General features: G+C 39.2%; 1 long non-coding RNA gene across 1 annotated transcript; it reads left to right on the top strand.

Moving 5' to 3' along the window:
• Positions 1 to 9,604: 9,604 nt before the first annotated feature.
• On the top strand, positions 9,605 to 17,445 carry LOC121431665. The gene is made up of 3 exons (XR_005972146.1): positions 9,605 to 9,686; positions 14,905 to 14,994; positions 17,302 to 17,445. It is a non-coding gene; the product is annotated as an uncharacterized LOC121431665 (long non-coding RNA).
• The last annotated feature ends 4,110 nt before the right edge of the window (positions 17,446 to 21,555 follow it).

The raw sequence follows: 21,555 nt of genomic DNA, 5'->3' as shown, positions 1-21,555 counted from the left end.
CCAGAAGGAAGGGGTTCATGAAGGGGGGGAGGAGGCGAACTTCATTAGGGAATTTATTACATGGATCAGGAGGGAAGGAATTCGGGCCATCAGAATAAGAAATTTGCAGAGCTCGTATACTTGGCAAGAGGGTATGGAAGGTCATACGAGGGTAGCAGGTCCCTTCATACTCTATGACATTGGGATCGTCAACACTGATAATTACGTTGACTTTCTCCGATAGCTTCTATGGTAATGGTCAGAGACCAGTGTTTCCGGAACTGCGCTTTAATCAACGATTGCTAAAAAAGCAATGCTCTGGAACTGACTCTTATTCCGAAGATGCAAGCCATGAATATTCATATTGGGGTCCAGAACTCTTGTTGGAAAAATAATTTCGCGGCCCGGCATTATGGCTCTGAGTCGATCAATCTCTTCGCTCCGACCGGCTGAGTAGTTATTGATGAGCGCCCACTGAAACTGAGAAATCACAAATTTGAGGGCCTCCGGAACGGGGAAAATAGATTTTATCTGGCTTTCTAAATTGCTAAATTGGCGATGCTCTGGAACGAAAATTTAGGCTGAAAATGGGGGTCTCCTCCTCGGCAAAAAAATGCCCCACCCCAACGGGCAAGGTCTCCGACCCGAAGAGCACCGTCGATTGGCAGGACGACACGGTGTCCTTCAAATAACTGCAGAAATGGTGAAACAGTCGCTTAGAGACCGAAGGTAGGAATCTGTTCACGTGTGTCCTGGTCTATTTTTGTCCACAACTTCCGTGCTGGCAGGCCTCTGGAGGAAAATCTGATTTCAACTAAAACGAAATGTAGCGAGGAATAAGCCCCGGGGGGGGGGGCACTCGACCAAAAAAATGGTGGGGGTGTGCCTCGGGCGAGACAAAAAACGGGGGCCTTGGAGCGGGCTTATTGTAAAAAGAGGGGTCCTCGGAACGGGCTTCGGAACTTCAAATGTTTGTGAAAATGGGGGTCCTTGGAACGGATCGCCAGCGTGTGAGTGCGTATATGCATACCTATGGAACGGTCATGTGTGCATGATGCAGCTAGCGCGGCCTCCACCGGGTGCGCTCGCGCAGAGCTGAGGCGATGGTCGGACAGCGCTCTGCGGCCGCTTTTCACCAAAATTGCAGCTCATTGGAGCAGATCAATGCGATCGGAACGGCGTAACGAAAAATATGCGATGCTTCGGAGCGGATTTCTTTCTTCTTTTTTCTCGATAAGAAGAAAATGCTATGCCTTGGAGCGGCTTTCTTTGTTCTTCTTCTCAATAAGACAAAAATGCTATGCCTTGGAACGGAAATTTGAGTGTGAAAATGGGGGTCCCCTCCGCGGCACATACCCACTATGCATTATATACTGAGTGCCCCCCCCCCCCCGGAATATGCTCAAACTTGTACTTTTCCCCAAGTAGACTCATGGAGTGAAAGATCTCGTCCTCTAATTCCCTAGTGGTATTCTACGAAATAGGGTTCAATCGACCCATCACTTAAAGAAAAGATTATGTCAAAGTTCGTTTAATTAGGACTAAACACCAATTGGGATGCGATGCGTAAATGCGTGCGATTCGCTGTCGCTACATGAGGGATAAGTGTTATTCGCGCCATGTAGGCAGAATGCTAAAAAGCCGTGTACAGGAAAGGCTGCTCGCGTGAGTGCAGGGCAAGTGAGACCAGGGCGTGGTGTAGTGGGAAGTGAGGTAAAAAGGCTATGGAAATTTCTTGTCAGAATTCAATGCTTTCCGTTTATTAGCCGTCAGAACCAAGTTACTACAAGGACTACGCCAACGCTGTTCTGCAGGGTTTTTATACTATTTTCCCAACGAGATAAACGTAAGTTGAACTACGCCAGTAGGCCGATCATTCAATTTATATTATACATGCAATTGCCGTTGAAAGGTTGGAAGCATTCAAACATTTTACCCTAAATTGTAACTTAAATGTCATTTTTGTTCTACATACATGTCAGGATTATCGAAAAGTTAAAAGCATTGGTATTTTTGTCCATATGTGACGAATGATTGTTATTACTGAACTGTAAGTGCGACAAAGGCTTCATTAAAAAACATGGAATATTCAATTTTATCCGTATCAATGGAGTGGGCATGAAGTATGTTTTCCACATAGATTGTGATAGTTTTTCTGAGAGAGAAAGCTTTTTATGACGTATTTTTTAAAATCGTTTTCTTTCTATTTCTATGAAAAAAAGATAAATAGAATAAAGAATATTTTGTAAAGAAGTACTAACAGAAATAGTAATTCCCATTTCCACAGTCTCATTCCTGAGTCATCCTGTAATCACTGGCGTAACTACGGGGAGGGGCATGGGAAGCACGTGCCCCCCCCCCCCCCCCCATTGGCTGGTCAAAAAAAAACGGGGGAAAGGAGAAAAACATAGTAGGAAATAATAAATTATTGTTCATTATAATGTATCATTATTATGTTATGTTATATTACATAGGAAACAATTTTCATAACTTTATCAAACATAATTTGCTCAGGGCCTATGTCTTTATTGTTCCTAGCTGGTGCTCGCATTATCTGTTTAACGAGATATATAATCCTGTTGTACTAAAACTCCCTTTTCCAAGTCAATAAACACCAAATATATTTCCTCGCACTTCGAGTTATTATGGTTTTATGTAGTGACATATGCTTCTTTTTCATGACTACTTAAAGTGATTGCCCAATTTTATGGTCTTGATATAAAACAATTCCTGATCTGAATATCAATTTTCAGCTCGCGCTTCGCGCTCGCATCAATTTGGTTAGTGAAATACGATTGGTCTTCGTGAATTCCTACAGACAAGCCTTAAATGCCCCTCTTCGTCACTAAGTGACTCAAATTTTTTGTTGGTTCCCCTCCAATGCCGTGACCCACGATACGCCACTGCCTGTGATACTAGGCCACCATTTGCGGAACGGGTTTGTCTGAGCGTTCAATGACTGGAGGAAATCTTCCTCGGCTCTGTGAGTGAGTTAACTCGACCACACTACCCTGAAAACGTCGTATAGCCCACGATGAGATTGACAAGATGAACGGCATGCCAACAGCTCAAAGATATATATTACATCATCCACAGACTGTTAACCTGTATGTATTTATCGCAAACGTGACTCTTTAATGCTGTTATCATTTTATGATGGATTGCATTACACTTAAAAAGGAATTTATGTACAAAATTGTTTATCATATTTTCTTATTTTATACAAAGATATTTAAACGAATTCCGAAGGTCATATGTTTAAATCATTGTAATCTCTTTGAATCCGAATCATTGCTTGAAGTGAATGCTAGCGTTGAATGGAACTATTTTGAATTATCGGGGTTTTTTTAATCACCAAGCATATTTTGTTATTTCGCCAAAGAGTAATGAAGAAGGTAAATGATTTTACCAAGTTCATAATCACTAAACAAATCTACAGACTTTTTTTTCGTGTTTGTATTTCCTAAGACTAATGGTGACAGCTTAAAAGAAGAAAGACGTTTGTGGGGTGCCTTTTCAAGCTCAATCAAAATTTCAAAATTCATTTTGGGTGACTTATTGGTTTCAGGTTGGCGGGTCACAAATTGCAGTTGGCGCTTGTGTGTTTCAATGCCTCGCACGAAATAAAACGAAAGTACTTTAAATTCATATGTCCACTTGTTTTGTTAATAGATCGTTATCGACTGTCATAAACGTGTCTTGGTTGGATTGCTTTCTGAAACCATTCCATTTTGTGCGCTAATAAAAATACTTTAATGGAGGCATTACGGATGTTATTTCGTGTAAAATGGTGGAAATTGGGAAATTGTTACTGCCAATTACCACACTTCCAATCGCTAGTTAAAATAGAGCTTGGCGCACTCATGAGCAATAAATAAATGAATGCATGCCTTCTTTTTCTATCGTATCATTCTCCTTTACCTTAAGACCTAAGTGCCTAAGAAAAAAGAAATTAGTTATGAGGAAATTATATTTTATAGTTGTACGCTTAACCCCGAAAACTTTTATACTTCATCCCGACAGAAAAGGCTTTGGTGTGTAGGTGAAAAGATCACTTCATATAAAAATCCGTCATCATGAAAGGTGCTCAGCTGTTGTGGTCTTTATCTTGCGTTTTCGGTAAGATATCAGTCCTCCTAATTGATTTCTGTTATTCTAAATTGTCTAGCCTAAATTGATTGCATTTGTTTCAGAAAAAACAACATTTCATCAACCCGATTTCTATACGATCCCTAATGTAGTTTCCATTACCCGGTCACTATGCTAGTTATCCGCTCTCCTATTTATATATACATATATATACATTATATATATATATATATATATATATATATATATATATATATATATATATATATATATATATATATATATATATATGTATATATGTATGTATATATATATATATATATCTATCTGACGGTCAATCGGATCTGGCTCGCCCTAACCATTAACCCGTCTCTGTTGTCTAGTGTTAAGGCACCGGCGTTCAAAGGTGGGTGCCCGGGTTCGATTCCCGGCAGAGACAATTTTTCGGCATCACCAATTTTTCCAAAGGGTAGATAGCTCTGGGGAACCTTGATTTAAGCTACGCCTACCATTGTTCTCTTCATCCATTTCTTTACAATATTTAAATAAAAAAGAGTTGCCAAAAGCTGTTGTACATGTAAAGCTTTACACACACACACACACATATATATATATATATATATTTATATATACATATATATATATATTATATATATATATATATATACATAAATATATACACACATATATAAGCAAAATAATCCCTGGCTTTTTCTTCTTTCCCCCTTCCCCTTTCTTTTATTCCCTTTTTCTCTCTCTTTTTTCTTTTGTACTGTTGTGCTTCGCGTCTTACCTCTTTGCGCGTTGTTCTTTACGCTTTGTGTTTTGCGCACTGCGGTTCTTGGTGCTGTTGACTAATAAATTCATCATTTCCTGATGAAGTCCTGTGTGCGAAAATTTGATCAATTTTTCTCTCTACGGTTGTTTTATTCACCTTGTATTTTGCTTTATACTACCACAACCGACACAGGACCTTCATTTATATACATACATACATACATACATATATATATATATATATATATATATATATATATATATATATATATATATATATATATATATATATATATATATATATATATATATATATATATGTATACATTCATACAGTGCGTCCCACAAAAAACGAAACCGAAGTTTAGCGATGATTTATCATAACTTAATCACAAATACGATAGACATATCTAACCAATGCCTTTGATCCAGCTGAGGCATGGCGGCTTGTCAAAACTCACCTTCACCCGACAAAGGAAATTATAATTGGTATGGTGTCCAAAATCTGTCTTTTTTACTGTCAATCGGATCGGGGTCCCGCCCTTGCCACTAACTCGTCTCTGTGGTCTCGTGTTCAAAGGTGTTCAAAGCTGGGGGCTTGGGTTCGATTCCCGGCCGAGACATTTTTTCGGCATTACCAATTTTTCCAAAGGGTAGATAGCTCTGGGGAACCTTGATTTAAGCTACACCTACCATTGTTCTCTTCATCCATTTCTTTACAATATTTAAATAAAAGAGTTGCCAAAGCTGTTGTACATGTAAAGCTTTACACACACACATATATATATATATATATTTATATATACATATATATATATTATATATATATATATATATACATAAATATATACACACATATATAAGCAAAATAATCCCTGGCTTTTTCTTCTTTCCCCCTTCCCCTTTCTTTTATTCCCTTTTCTCTCTCTTTTTTCTTTTGTACTGTTGTGCTTCGCGTCTTACCTCTTTGCGCGTTGTTCTTTACGCTTTGTGTTTTGCGCACTGCGGTTCTTGGTGCTGTTGACTAATAAATTCATCATTTCCTGATGAAGTCCTGTGTGCGAAAATTTGATCAATTTTTCTCTCTACGGTTGTTTTATTCACCTTGTATTTTGCTTTATACTACCACAACCGACACAGGACCTTCATTTATATACATACATACATACATACATATATATATATATATATATATATATATATATATGTATACATTCATACAGTGCGTCCCTCAAAAAACGAAACCGAAGTTTAGCGATGATTTATCATAACTTAATCACAAATACGATAGACATATCTAACCAATGCCTTTGATCCAGCTGAGGCATGGCGGCTTGTCAAAACTCACCTTCACCCGACAAAGGAAATTATAGTTGGTATGGTGTCCAAAATCTGTCTTTTTTACTGTCAATCGGATCGGGGTCCCGCCCTAACCACTAACTCGTCTATGGTCTCGTGTTCAAAGGTGTTCAAAGCTGGGGGCTTGGGTTCGATTCCCGGCCGAGACATTTTTTCGGCATCACCAATTTTTCCAAAGGGTAGATAGCTCTGGGGAACCTTGATTTAAGCTACGCCTACCATTGTTCTCTTCATCCATTTCTTTACAATATTTAAATAAAAGAGTTGCCAAAGCTGTTGCAAATGTATAACTTCACACATTTGTATACTTTTTCCCATACATGTACTGTATCGTAGCAATGCCTTTGATCCAGCTGAGGCATGGCGGCTTGTCATTGTTCAAAACCCACCTACACCCGACAAAGGAAATTATAATTGTTATTGGCAGAGACATTTTTTCTGCATCACCAATTTTTCCAAAGGGTAGATAGCTCGAAGGGAACCTTGTTTTAAGCTACGCGTACCATTGTTCTCTTTATCCATTTCTTTACAATATATATATAATGTGTATGCATTGCGATAAAAAATAATAAATTTGATGATAAATTGATCTAACCCCTTTCGCAAAATGTATGAAGATATGAAATATTAATGACATCATGCAATAACATAAGAAAATGGGGACATGACGTAATCAGCACATCTAAAAACGACGTTATCAGCACATCTAAAAAAATCTGGGCGTTTTTTTTTTTTGGCTGCTGCCTTCATTTTGCTATGGAAAATCTCACATTTTCGACTGTTTTGACAGTGCATTGGGATATCATTTCTACGTCAACTGTTTCAAGTGGAATCACTGATTCTGGTGAAATACTTGCATTCTGGATCGGTGCCAACTGTTTTCAGAATTTTAAGAGAAAATTTATGCTCAACCGCTTGATTTTGAGAAACCCCAAGTTTAGCTGGATATAGCTCTTATGCACAGAGTCAACGTGTACATTCAGCCCCTTTTTTTCTATCGTGATATAATCCCAGATGGGGACAATGGAAATATCCTGCCTGTGGACTGTTTCTATTGTAAAAAGGTTTATAATCTATGGTAAATGAGATTATCATTGACTTTCAGTGTTCATGATGCCCAGGTCACCCTTTCAATATAGCAGTGCTGAGCTTCATTCACTGAGACATGATAGTTGTACCAACATGACCACAGTTGTTGCACATGTGTTTCAGACTTTAAAACAACTTAGCTTCATCTTCGTAGTCGACGGGCTGGATCTCACTTACAAAAACATCATCGGGAGAGACCCCAAGGATCAGCAAGTACACACAGGTCTTCACCTGTGAACCAAAGGAATATCTGCCAAACAGTGTATCCTATTTTTTCGTCGACGGTTCTAGATCCGACTCATCAACACTGAAGTATGGCGTTCATCAAGGCTCTATCTTCGGCCCGCAGTTGGTCAGCATGTACACCTCGCTCATATCTCACATCATCAAGAGCCATGGACTCCAGTACCATCGATATGCATATGATACACACATTACTGTACAGTCAACTCATCTCAAATTGAGGTCAATAATGACTTTAGCGCATTGAATCAAGTGTAGCTGACCTCCAGGAATGGCTGTCTAATAACTACCTCAAGATGAATGACGACAAGACGGAATTCCTTGTGGGATCTCGTCAACAACGAGCGAATTTGACAGTAAACCATCTAAGAATTGGCAACTCTTTAATCAAGCTTTCGGATCAAGTGAGAAACATTGGAGTGGTGTTTAATTCCTCACTTAAAATGGAGCAGCATGTCACATGCCCTTCCAGGGCTGGCTGTATATCTATCAGTAACCTTGAAAGGATCCACAAGCAGGTAACTAAGAGTTGCTGAACTCCTTGCTCATGCTTTTGTAACGACCCGACTGGAAATTTGTAACTCGAATTTGACTTGCTTGACTCAACACCAACTGCACAGACTTCAGCGTCTGCAGAACCAGGCAGAACATGGCAGCACGCTTATGTCCCTTTAAAGAAAGAGAGTCCACATTACTCCAATTCTGCGTGACCTACATTGACTTCCTACCAACCAGAGAATCGCCTATAAACTTGGGGTCCTTGTATTTAAAGCGCTTAACGATTAGTCGCCACCCTACATATCAGAGCTCTTTATCTCGGCATGGTCCAACACGCAGTCTCAGATCAACAGATATATGTAGAGCAATGCTGACTGAATTTCTCTGCCACACAACCTAGGGTGACAGAGCCTTCTACATATCTGGGCCAAAGCAGTGGAATAGCCCCCCCCCCCGGGGGGGGGGACACTCAGTATATAATTCATAGTGGGTATGTGCCGCGGAGGGGATTTCCATTTTTACACTAAAATTCCGCTCCAAGGCATAGCATTTTGTCTTATTGAGAAAAATAACAAAGAAAGCCGCTCCAAAGCATAGCATTTTCTTCTGATCGAGAAAAAAGAAGGAAATCCGCTCCAAAGCTTCGCATATTTTTCGTTACGCCGTTCAGGTCGCATTGATCTGCTACAAGGAGCTGCAATTTTGGTGAAAAGCGGCCGCAGTGCGCTGTCCGACCATCGCCTCTGCGCGAGCGCACACGGCGGAGGCCGCGCTAGCTGCATCATGCACGCATGTCCGTTCCATAAGGATGCATACGCACTCATCACACTCTGGCGATCAGTTCCAAGGACCCCCGTTTTCACAAACATTTGTAGTTCCGAAGCCCTTTCCGAGGACCCTCCTTTTTACAATTAGCCCGCTCCTAAGCCCCCGTTTTTTGTCTCGCCCGCGGTACGCCCCTACCACTTTTTGGGTCGAGTGCCCACCCCCCCCCCCTGGGGAATAGCCTTCTCCAATACCAGGAGAGCAGAGGCCTAATAAACTTTTGAGTCTTACCTGAAGACCTTTCTGTTCCCCACTCCAACATTATCCCAAGAATAACTCAATTGTAGCATTACTAGGACAGTATTTGAACTGAACGATGATTCTAAGCACTGGTTGAAGACATTGGAATTTGTGAGATATTTCTGACTTTTGAGCAAGCGCCATGAGCGTCAAGCTGAGGCGGATACCGGCACTACTCAAGAACCCTTCATCATCATCATCATCATCATGAATATTCATGACGGCTGACAATATAACTGTTGTCAACAATTTTTTTGCCAAAATTTAGAATTTAACAAATTTTGTAGTCAGATTTGGTTGACATTTTCATTGTTTTTTTCTAAGTGAATTTTACTTCATTTATTAAGATATGATAGTTTTTAGCACAGGGCACCCCTTTAAATCATTACCTTTTTTTTCTCTCGAAGGTATTCTAGTTCTATCTGCTTCTCACCGGATAATATGTGGGAATGGGAAAGAAGGAGGTGAATGGCATCCAAGACTGATGTATAAATCGGAAGAACTCTATAAATCCCAAATATCAAACATGACGATTGCCTTGGCCTACATTTCATCCGCAACGAGAATGGTAGCTTGTTCTACACCAGGTATTGTAGTGTGAGGGAAGGCCTGGGGCAAACTTTTGGGTTACATGTTTGCTGACCTTGGAGCAGTCTGCAACTTAAAGGGGAAGTTCACCCTAAAGAAAAGTTTATTGTAAAAATAGCAGAAAAAATATTTAAAAATATTGGTGAAGGTTTGGGGTAAATCCTTAAAATTAAGAAAGTTATTAGAATGTTAAGTTTTGGATTTGCGACGTCATAAACGAGCAGGTGCCCAATATAAAATGCATGAAATTCACTTTTTTAATAGTTCCTTATGAAATGTTTTTGTTTTCTTTTCATGATCGGATGTGAAATGGTTTATTTATTGATATACAAAAGTTACACAAAAAATGTTCATTGGCAATGGTTTAGCGCGTAAGAAAGGTTCCGCAGTCGTTTTTGAAGTTACTCTTAAGTGACGGACAGCTTTATGAAACGGGCCCCTGGTGATATTGAGCCCAATCCAGGCCATAACAACTTCATATTTTCCTTCTGATCATGACACCACCTTACATATATCAATCATGTTTTAACTCCAAATTGTACTTGTTATGATGTCAATCCTCTATACCAACTGAACAGTCATCCACATCAGCTGCTAGCTTAGCCTATTGTGAAACAGAGCTTGTGATCTGGGTATCTGTCGACGACGTCAGACTGATATCGGACGTAAGCGTGGTTTTCCAAGATCACAATCTCTGGCACCAACTAATTTGCTTTCAAATGGTTTCCGTATGGCTAGTGGAATGTACGGTCCTTGACCAATAAAACCCATGCAGTTACTGATTTAGTTGTAGATAATCAGATTGATGTTTTCGTCATAACTAAATCATGGCTCTCTGGGGACAGCAGTAGAAATGCTTACACTTCGGCAGATCTGAAATCCTCCTAGCCAAATAATAGGCACCTTTCGCAAATCTCTACAACGCGAGATTAGAGTCGGGTAACTCAAAAGTTAACGATTAATCATAGACTCGAATATCTAGATTGATTATACATTACAGTCAATACAATCAAACGTAGAAAACTGTTTTACAATCATTGCCAAGCTTTGTGTTACAGGCCCTATAGATCTTGCTTTTCGTGTGCAAAGCCCTTTCATACGATACCAGCATGCCATGCCATTTGCCTGCCTAAGCTCGCGGCGGGACTGTACCTGTATCATGGCTATGACTCCAGCTGGCTGGATACATGCGAAATGTAGATTATGACATACGTCTTCATTGGTATAAATTGGATTGCGTCAGCACAAGACAAGCACCTTTGGCACCAACTTGAGGAGGCCTTCGCCCTGCAGTGGGCTGAACATGGCTGATATGATGATGATGATGATGAAGAAAGTGGTTTTTCAAACAAATCGAGTACATATTGAGTAAGGAAAAACTTACCGAATTAAGGCTTAGATATAGATCATTACAGTCCATCGAATCGATATTGCATTTAATGTGCATTATTTGTGGATCACTGGCAATTGATTCCATGGGTCAGATCACCTCTCAAGCCGAATCATTTCCCATGCGTTGACATGTACACAGCATGCAACAGGCCATAAACCGTCTAAATTTGCGGAGTTTTTTTCTTTTGCCAGCACCTTCTACATAAACGATATGCCTCTAGCACACAATGTAATGGGCAGTATGTTTTACTTTTCCGCAGAAATGGGGGGTTTGCCGGGGGGTACACTTCCATTGATGAGTGGATACCAGGCGCGACCATGGGGTTTCGAAAAGCACCCTAAACAAGGGAAGGTCTTTTCCAGATTATGAAAATGCATCTCTCAACAAGTATTTGGGTTGTGACACCCTACAAGTAGTGGAAATATATCCCTTTTCAGTATTTTAATCATTGTTTCTCACACCCTCATAACACTTAATAGGCCTATACGTATACCTACTCTTTCCCTTTTTACGTGTGGTCGCGCCTGGTATCCACCATTCAATGGAAGTGGGTCCCCCGGGCGGCCTCTCGAGCTCTGGGAGGAACCAAATTTGGATTTGGAAAGTCGTCCTAAATCAGATATATCGCTGTTACCATAGTAGCAACCAGAATTTTGCACACGAAACGCAAATTGAATGTTTCCGTTCCAGATGCGAAACTGAAAAAAAATCTCATATCAAACAATTTGCATTAGAGGACGGAGTTTTACGACCATGACGACGGGCCCTAAAGTCTCTCCCAAAATGAACTACCGTTCTAAATAAGCGTACGCGTCCTCAAACGAAAGGTCGGGAATGACTTTACAAACCGACCCCTTATATCCTCACGAGGTGGTGGTATACTTTTTCTTCATATATCAACAATCCAGTGTACTGTAAATCCAAACCACAACTTTTCCTCCTTTGAGTTATTAGATTTAACTGTAAATCTCGCCCCCTCCTTTCACGAGTAACAACCTCTCTCATATGACCTTCTTGGAAGAGTTGTTACTCCCTTAGAAAGTGTAACTGTTAATGACACCCTTCCTTTAATACTACTGGATTTTTTTTTAATACTACTGGATTTTAATGTACACGTTGATGACCCAAATTATAATTTTGCAAAATCATTCTTGCATGGTGTAGATTCTCTAAGGTTTAAGCGGCATGTTCAAGAAGCCACACACCGTGCCGGCCGTACACTGGACCTACGTTTCACTAAAAACTCAGACTCCGCGAAATCCACCATGTCAAAGTGTTGTCTTCGATGCCTTCAGATCATTCTGTTCTTGTTGCCAGTGCTAACCTCACCAAGCAACTGAACCCCAAGAAGCAAATTAGCTACAGGCAGTATGGCAAAATTGACATGGATTCCATATGTAATGCCTTGAGACTATGATTTGATTCGCTTCTTGACCAGAGTTGGCCCTCTGAGGTTACTGGTTATTATAATCTTTCCTCAGCACTTTATTAGATAGGCATGCTGCTCTCCAGACAAGAACCGTCACAATCAGACCTAAATCACCATGGTTCATCGATGAGATCCAGGAGGCAAAGAACCGACGACGCCGAGCTGAACGTCGTATCATGAAGTGTGAATCCTACTATGAATGTATCTTCGTATCGCCTAGCCGATACCAAGACGCTCCTGTTCTTGTGAAGTCACTCTCATTGCATCAATCGCCGATTCTTCCTGATCGCCCATCTAACTGTGAACTTGCCAATAGGTTTGCTTAGATCTTTTTCGAGAATATATCAAATGTTGTATCTGCTTTTTCTGACTCATCTTCAGCACCAGCATGTACACCTCCAGTTGGTCCACCACAGTGCGAATTTTCAGAATTTCTGTCTGTCTCCGATCTGGAAGTCAGGAAACTCATCACATCACTACCATCAAAGCACTGCAAATTGAACCAAATCCCGACCTGGCTATTGTAAGACACTCTCCATGATATCCTGCCTCTCACCACTAAGTTTTTCAACCTTCCTTTCCTGGGAAAGGTCCTCGAGATAATTGTATCGTCACAGCTCAGAGTACATCTTGAGGGATTCTTCATGTTTACTGTGCCTCAGTCTTCTTATAGGAACTAGCACTCGACAGAGACTGCATTGGTTAAACTTTAAAATGACTTTCTGGATTATGGACAAGGGCGACGAAGTAGCATTAGTCCCTCTCGACTACACAGCCCCTTTTGACACTATTGACAATCGGCTACTCAATTGCCTTTAGTAGGCGTTATCCATCACTGGAACCGTCCTGGAATGGATCCTCTCATATCTTTCTGGACAGTTACGCTTTCTAAAACATTCCCCCTAATTTGCGGAGTTCAGCAGGGTTTCGTAGCCCACCCACTCCTTTTTATTCGTTATACCAGTCTAATTTCCAAACTCATTAAATCTCACCAAGGTGTTCAGCATGTAATGTACGCTGACGACACACAAATTTATGTTACACTTAACCTAATGCGAACGCTGAAGCAGTCCCAAAACTTCATAGCTGCATTGAAAACATTAAGGTTTGGCCTCTCACAGACTCTGCATTAAATAACGAAAATCCGAGATTATACACATATTTTCAAAATTCAGAAACACTACTCCATTTCCGGCCTTTTTTTTACTGATAATGTTTCCCTGAAGGGTAGTGAGTGTATTCGTTACCTTTGTGTAATGATTGATAACAATATTACACGTCAAGATCATATCAAGCATATTTGCAGGTCTGCGTCATCCGGTATTTTCAAATTTGTAAAGATTAGGAAATTACTTGACCGACCCACAACTGTCAAACTAAGGCATGCATTTGTTTCCTGTCACCTAGATTGCTGAAATTCAATATTTTCCAACCTTCCTCATACACACCTTGTTCCACTTCAACGGATTCAAAACCCAGCCGCTAGATTAGTCTCTCTCAGTAGGAAATCCGAGCACATAACCCCAAGTCTGCGTTCTCTTCATCCGATCGGCTCCCCATAAATCACCGTATCTCTTTTAAAGTTCTCCCTTCTCACTTACAAAATTATCACTGGCCCATCCCCCAAATATCTCACAGATCTCCTTTCTTTACGCTCTAATACCTCCTCAAGACCTCTCCGTTCATCGTCTACGATCCGGGTCTACGATGTAGCAAACTCCTGGACTTTAAACCTCTTTTCTTCAATTGCCCCTTCCCTTTGGAATAAGCTACCCTCTTACATTCATAATGCCAAGTTTGTTAGTCAGTTCAAGACCCTACTCAAAACCTACCTGTTTAATAGATTATTTACAGTTGTGGGTCGGTCAATTGGAGGTGCACACCAGATCGAATTAGTAGTTTTAGTTTTATTTACTGTGTCATTTTCCACTTCCTAATTGTTTTCCCCTCTCCTATGTATAAACCTTTAACAGAACGCAGTGCGCTTAGAAGCACTCGTAGTATATGTAGTAAGCGCCTTATAAATGTAATGCATATTGTCATTAACATTATTAAACCTAACACTAAATATAACATAAAACCCTTTTGCAAAAGGGCCTTTTCACACGTAAATCTTGAATCATCATTTTAATAAAGATTTCTATTGTAATAATGACTGTGATTAGCGTTCGTGATTGTAATCATGTTTTAGTTTGGTTTCACACGTGCTAAATATTCGTCATTAGCCTTATTTTTCACTTGAATCATCATTCAAATTACGATTTTTTTTTACCGTGTGAAAAGGCGGAAAGTCAAGACCTGAGCAACTGTCGCAAAAGCAAATGTGGTGTCACCAGAATGATTTTTAGTTCCGATAGGCTCCATGTAAACTGTCGGTTTTTTCTCAAATATTTAGACCCCTGCTTGAATGGAGGAACACGTATCGTAGATGGCTGTGTTTATCGATGCGCGTGTCTCGGGAATCACGTCGGACAATACTGTCAATGTACGTAAACAATACTTTATCTATAATCATCTTAAAATTATAGCATACTCTGACTAAGGAAAGTAAAATTAGTGATATTTCCAATGATATTTCTTCGTAAAACTGCATCTTGTTTATTGAATGGCGGGATTTCCAAATGTGCGCAATGATAAGAACATACTCAACTATTAACATACAGGTGCATTCCAAGATTTAAAGGGGGAGATCAGTACGTTACAAGAGAGGTAAAAGTCATTTATTTTTGTACCTCTAAATACTTTGTGAGTGCTTAATCTTAGGGCACAAAATACATCTCCATGTTCATGTTTGATACGACCTAACATAGGAGTGAGGACAAATCCATTGTACTATGTTAGATATATTAGAGAAAAATGGGATATGGCAAAGTCGACCCGAAACGAACTGTCGGGTCACGCACTGATATTCCAACTTCTCCATGTACCTTGTTCTTTTCCGGTCTTGGAGTTTCATTATCTTTGTTGATGAGTGTCAAATTGCAAACTGTTATCGTTGAATTGTGATTTTTATACCAATCTTGTTTTTTAAAGAATATTCAGTTAGTAAGCTCTAACCATTAGAAAGATGAAAAAAATCAGATTTTGGCGGCCACGATTGGAAAATGTGAATGAAAACACTTTGCCCCCCCCCCATTAATAAAAGCTGGAACTGCCCCTGGGTATGGCGAAAGAAAATGTGAATAAGGAGAATGAAGAGCTCTACCATGACTCGCTGGACCTCGGTAATCCGGTCCGATATTTTTTGGTAATCAGGGCTTCCACACCCTCCCAGGAAAAGGCCCAGTGCCGACCATGCGTTCACCATTTTTTGTGATATTTTCAAGTATGATCAGGGGGCCGTAACACAAAACTTAGCAATGATCGTAGAACATTATTCTACGAATGATTCCATTGACTACAATGTACAATCAATCGTAAAAATCAGCGTATGATCAGTCGCTAACCTTTTTGTTACGGGACCCTGGTCTGTAGCATCCAATGTTTGGCCCACTTCCTGTTTAAATGATTCTAGCAATAGCTGAACCGGCTTCACTTATCCAGCCGTGTTTGGCACATTAAAGATAAATTCCAGTTGTGGTAACGATTTCAAAATGAGTTCGTACAGAATCCAAAGAAATGACCACCAAAGTGTCTGTTTGTATAAATAAAAAAATATGTGCCAAATGACTTTGGAAGAAATTGTGTAATTGCTGAAAAAATAGCAAAGAAGCACGGGATTCGGGTCAAGCGTCGGGCCGACATTCAAAGCAATAATAATAATACACTGTCCCACGTGCACTTATCTGTGTTGGTGATCTTCAGTGTGAACATTTTTCAGCGTAGATTTCAAGATTTTACGAAGTTCAGTTTATGTAACTGTACCAGATCTAGATCCTCGATTATATAGTGACAATTAAGCTTGGTTTTACACACTTTCTCGTGAAATCAGTGTTTACTGCAACCACTTTCATTTATCTTTGACTTTAATTGAGCGTATCAAAACGTATCCATTATACATGTTATAGACTAAATGCTATAACACTATTTCAAGGCAAGGGTCAGACATTTGCGTAAGATATTACGACCGAACTATAATGGGATAAACCGGAGCGAGTTTGAAGATAAAATGCGTGTCGGGTCCAAGACAACTCACCGAACGCTAACCGCGGTCGGTAATTCAGTGTATAGGACTGGGCCAACTCCCCCGGACCCTAGCTCTCCCGTGTGACGTCAGCGGTGAATAGCCACTGATCCCGTTGTATCCTTATCTTTCCAACGTGATTACGAACAGATATTCATACAGGCCCACAATTTAGAGTATCATAACAATTGAGTATATGAATATAAAAAAGGCCCAAGTCTATAGGAGGTCATTTCGACCATGTAATAGGTCCATGTTTCGACATGTTCGAGAAAATCGAAAAAAAGATTTTTTAAATTTGGGCAATTTAAGTTTATTTGGCAAAAAGACATCAGAGAACATCATAAAGAAATTTGAGTGTACATTTTTAATGAACATTAATATTCATGGTACGTCTTGGCGGGGCCTTTGTCTGGTGGTTGTGTGTCGTATTTTAGAATCGTATGGACTTGGGTCATTCTTACATTCATATACATGGTAGACTTCTGTGGTAAGTAGTAGAAGTAATGAGAGAGGGCGCTATGATATGGATGTAAGAAAAGACCAAGTCCAGGACTTGGCTTTTCTCTGGACTTGGTCTGAATACAGATTTTCCTCTTTTATTTAAGGCATTTCTGAGATTATTTCAGATTTTTTTTTTCTCTCTCCCGCTTTCGCGCCAATTTCCAGCTTGCAGGATAGTATTGACACATCTTGGACATACCCTGATACATTACGACTATATTGCTTTGCTTCATGGCAAAACTCGAGTATCGTTCGAAATGCGAGGTGGTTTAGGTGAATTAGGAATACATCTCCAAGACGGGGGACTCATTTTTGTCCGTAAGTAATAATACTGAAGTAGGTAAGAAGTTACTGGACAGCGGGTGGAGGGGTACATCCGCCCCAACTTTTTTGGTGGCGTGATGCTGTGTATGATCACCCTTATGTTTCAATTTTGAAAAAAAATATTTGTAGGGATACTTTTTATATGATACAACTTGAAATGTTATCATTATCGTCATTTATATTAATTATCAAAATTATTATTGATTGATTGATTGAATCCATTTATTTCTTTTCGATAAAAAGACATTTACAAAGTATAACATACACGATTATCACATAATATGCCAATATACAAATACATGAAAATATGAAATGAAATTAGAGAACTTAAAGAAAGGCCTTTAAGGCTTTGTGGGTAAAAGTTTCCTCAAATACATGTATGTACACTGTACTACATTTTACATTGCGTTACAGGCATATAAGAATCTTCAATTTGTTATACCCCACCCCCCTTTAACAAACATATCAGAATAGTCTTACAAGGGTATTATGAACATCCACACGCACACCATAACACACTAAACACACTCACCCCACACGACACATCCGTCAGCTATCAGAGGAATTAGATGCCAAGGTAAAGTTAGGTATATATTAATGTAAATTGATAAATGGTAAACATTCGAATACTCAAATGTGAAGAGATAAAAGATGTTTTTTCAGTGCCCTCTTAAACTGTAATGACGTTTTACAATCAATAACATTACTTTTATCTAAGAGAATTACTATTATTGTTATAATAATTATTATTGTTATTATGTTGTTATTATCATTGTCATCATTATTATTGATAATGTTATCATTACTTTCTATCATTATAAATGTCATTGTAGTTATGCATTATACGATGAAATCGAGTCAGAAGAGTCATGTTTTTTTTTCCTCAATATTTTCTTAGATGAAATTAAAGAAGATGGTAAAAAAACTTACAAATGTACATGGTCTAATTACAACTGGCAGGCAAAAGATCTTCATTCGAGCCAACCCATAGCTCATTTTTTTTAATTTGATATTGCTGATTGGCAAAAACGAATGAATATGATTGACAATCTAACACTGATTCTAGGGACGGTACCTACTGAACTTCTTTTTTTCCAAATTGGAAAGATATATCAATACTTTGGAACTTTTTTTTACTGGTGGAAGAATTAGGGCCATCTTACTCTCTAAAGTGTTGAATTTGATCGTGTCAGGTGTAGTCTTCGTAAATGCAGATTTATTTTTAAAATGAGCCTGTCGAGGTACGGTACCCTATTCTGGTCAGATATGGAATGTCAGACATATATCCTGTCCACTGGTAGTAAACATTCAACCCTCGAATTTCCTCCTTATTTTTTAAATGATTTTTGAAAGTGCCACTTTAACACGCGAGTCTATGGGAAATGAATTAGGCCTGTGATACCGATGTGTTTTTATGTTGAACGTACCTACGCTCATACACACGTGCACGCACCCTAACTGACGTATAGATGGGGACTTGGCGGGCATTCCCCTGCCAAAAAAAAAATAATGGAATAAATAAATTTGAAAATAATAATGAAAAGGAAAAGTTGAAAAAGCCAGGAAATAATGAAAGAAAAAAAGCAGAAACGGTGAAATATGGCGGTGGTCGTTTTTACCTGATTGCTAAGAAAGCATGAATGCTTGAAAGCAAGCAACTGGAGGAACGACGGCTTAGGGAACTCTCCGAGGGACCAGGTAATGAGGATAAATGCCTAACCAAAGGGCACCAGCGTACCATGTGGGAATCGAACCCGGGTCACCGGAATCCCAAACCCCCGCTGTACCGACTGAGCTATCGCGCCTCCTTCATGATTGTTACAAGTCATGTCTATCTATGCCAGTGACCCATATACTATAGTTTGTCTTGGCCATGACTCCTTTTTTGTCCAGTTATGCAGTGCATTTGGCTTTCAGATGGCGTGGACGTCGATGTCGACAGTATTAAGGACGACGTTATGATGTCCATTGATAGTGAAGGCGTTTCTCATGCATAGAGGTGTAAACCCGATGTAAACTACAGTATGATGTAAAGTCTACAATTGTCAAGTTGAGTCAGTCAAGGCGAACGTCGAAGGACTTCGACTGTGAATTGTGAATAGTAGTGAATAGTGAATTGATCAGGAATAATCAATGGTTGCATTACTCGATTTTATCGCAAGTTATTACTCATATGTAAAATATAAAATAATTTTGTTTCGATGAGTGATTAATGTTGAAAACTTTTCATATTTCATGTTCTGAAGTGATTTAATAGTTCCGGGGAACACTTGAATTTGAAGTTTGAAATTAAATTCAATTTCCTTAAAATATTGTCTTAATTTTTACTTTGTCTGAGTTCTGTATTTAAGAGGTTGCCAGAGGACCAACAAGTCACCACACCCTCCCCATGGCTGTGACAATCATGACATGTTATGGATATCACGTCAACAGTTATCACAAAAAGATATTTTCTATTTTCTATTATGACAAGTCAAACATTCGATTCTTATCATCATCCTGATAAAATGATTTTTTTCGGAATTTCTTCCATAATGCAGGGCTCTGTATCAAATATTATCGGTACCGACGGATTCAGATGACAAATGTAGACGGTCACTCAGGAGCCTTGAAACTTCTCGCCGTCTCAGATCCTCTGCGCCTCAACTGTGGTGTATCATCGAGGTTTGATTCTTACTGGATCGAAAAAACTAATAGCTCTTTCCATGTAGGTCTTGGTGGGAACTCTACCCCGGTTGTGAGGCATCAATTTGACAAGGATTTCATCATGGAATCGATCGGCATGTCAGGAACTTTGGGTTCAGAATGGATATTTGATCATCCTTGCTATTGATATATATACAGTGCGTCCCAGAAAAAACGAAACCGAGATTTAGTGATGATTTATCATGACTTAATCATAAATAAAATAGACAAATGACCTATCAATGTAAAGCTTAGAATCTCTTCTTTCATCCGGTACTACTTAGATTTCTCATTCCCGCATGAGTGAGCAAAAACAATTTGAGAAGGGGATACCAAAAAGTCACTTGGCGGGCCGTATCTGTGTTTTAAAAAGAAAACCACATTTTTTAAAAGTTCAATATCTGCTCTTTAATTTGATACCTCAATTACAGAAAATGGTCAAGAAATAACAAAGTTCTGGTTATTTGAAATAAGGCTTGAATTTCAATAATTTCAGAAAATGAAGAGGTTTTACAGGCTAGCGTTCAAACTCACTCGACACTCCGTTTTGTAAACGATTAGCCATGCATGAAGTCTTTTGTTACCGTGCGATAGCTTCTGTGGGAAACCGGTGAAAACAAGTTTATTTAATGAAATTAGGGAAATACAAGCATTATTTTGAGGGATCATAACTTTTTTAATTCTCGACCATTTTCTATTATTGAGGTATCAAAGAAAAGAGCAGATATTGAACTTTTTAGTCATGTGATTTTCTTTTTGAAATTCAGATACCCCCCGCCAAGTGAGTTTTTGGCGTCCTCTCGTCGAATTGTTTTTACTCACTCATGCGTGAATGAGGAATAATCTAAGTAATACCAGATGAAAGAGGAGATTCTAAGCTTTACATTGATAGGTCATTTGTCTATTTTATTTATGATTAAGTTATGATAAATAATCGCTAAATTTCGGTTTCGTTTTTTTCTGGGACGCACTGTATATATATATATATAATAAAGTTAACTAGATGTAGTTTATGTCAGAGCATCATCATCATTGCCGTGGTCGTCTTAAAGGGAAGCACAGCTGAACCAGCGCTTCATGACACTAGTCGGATTCAGATGCTACTTATTGCTTGAAATTTAAAGATATTTCTTCTATCGGCGCGTATGATCCTTGCAAGAAATAGCAGGACACCAATACGGCTCGTAAAAGCAAAGACCTACCATGGTAGAAAGATGGGGGTAGGAATAATTGCAGGGCCTTACTATTCTCGACTCGATGGTATTGTAGGAATTTGCAGGCCAGTTCCTGGCTTGCAATTCTTCAAAACTTTTCACATCAGTTTCTTGTAAACTATTTCGTAAAAAAACCCCACAATATTATTGATTGATGTTGATGAAATTGATTCATCTTATCGAAGTGTTATTTCAA

Source organism: Lytechinus variegatus, chromosome 18, assembly GCF_018143015.1.
Source record: "Lytechinus variegatus isolate NC3 chromosome 18, Lvar_3.0, whole genome shotgun sequence".
Lineage (NCBI taxonomy): Eukaryota > Metazoa > Echinodermata > Echinoidea > Temnopleuroida > Toxopneustidae > Lytechinus > Lytechinus variegatus.
Note: the sequence above shows the minus strand (reverse complement) of the source record. Positions and strands in the feature narration are given on the sequence as shown.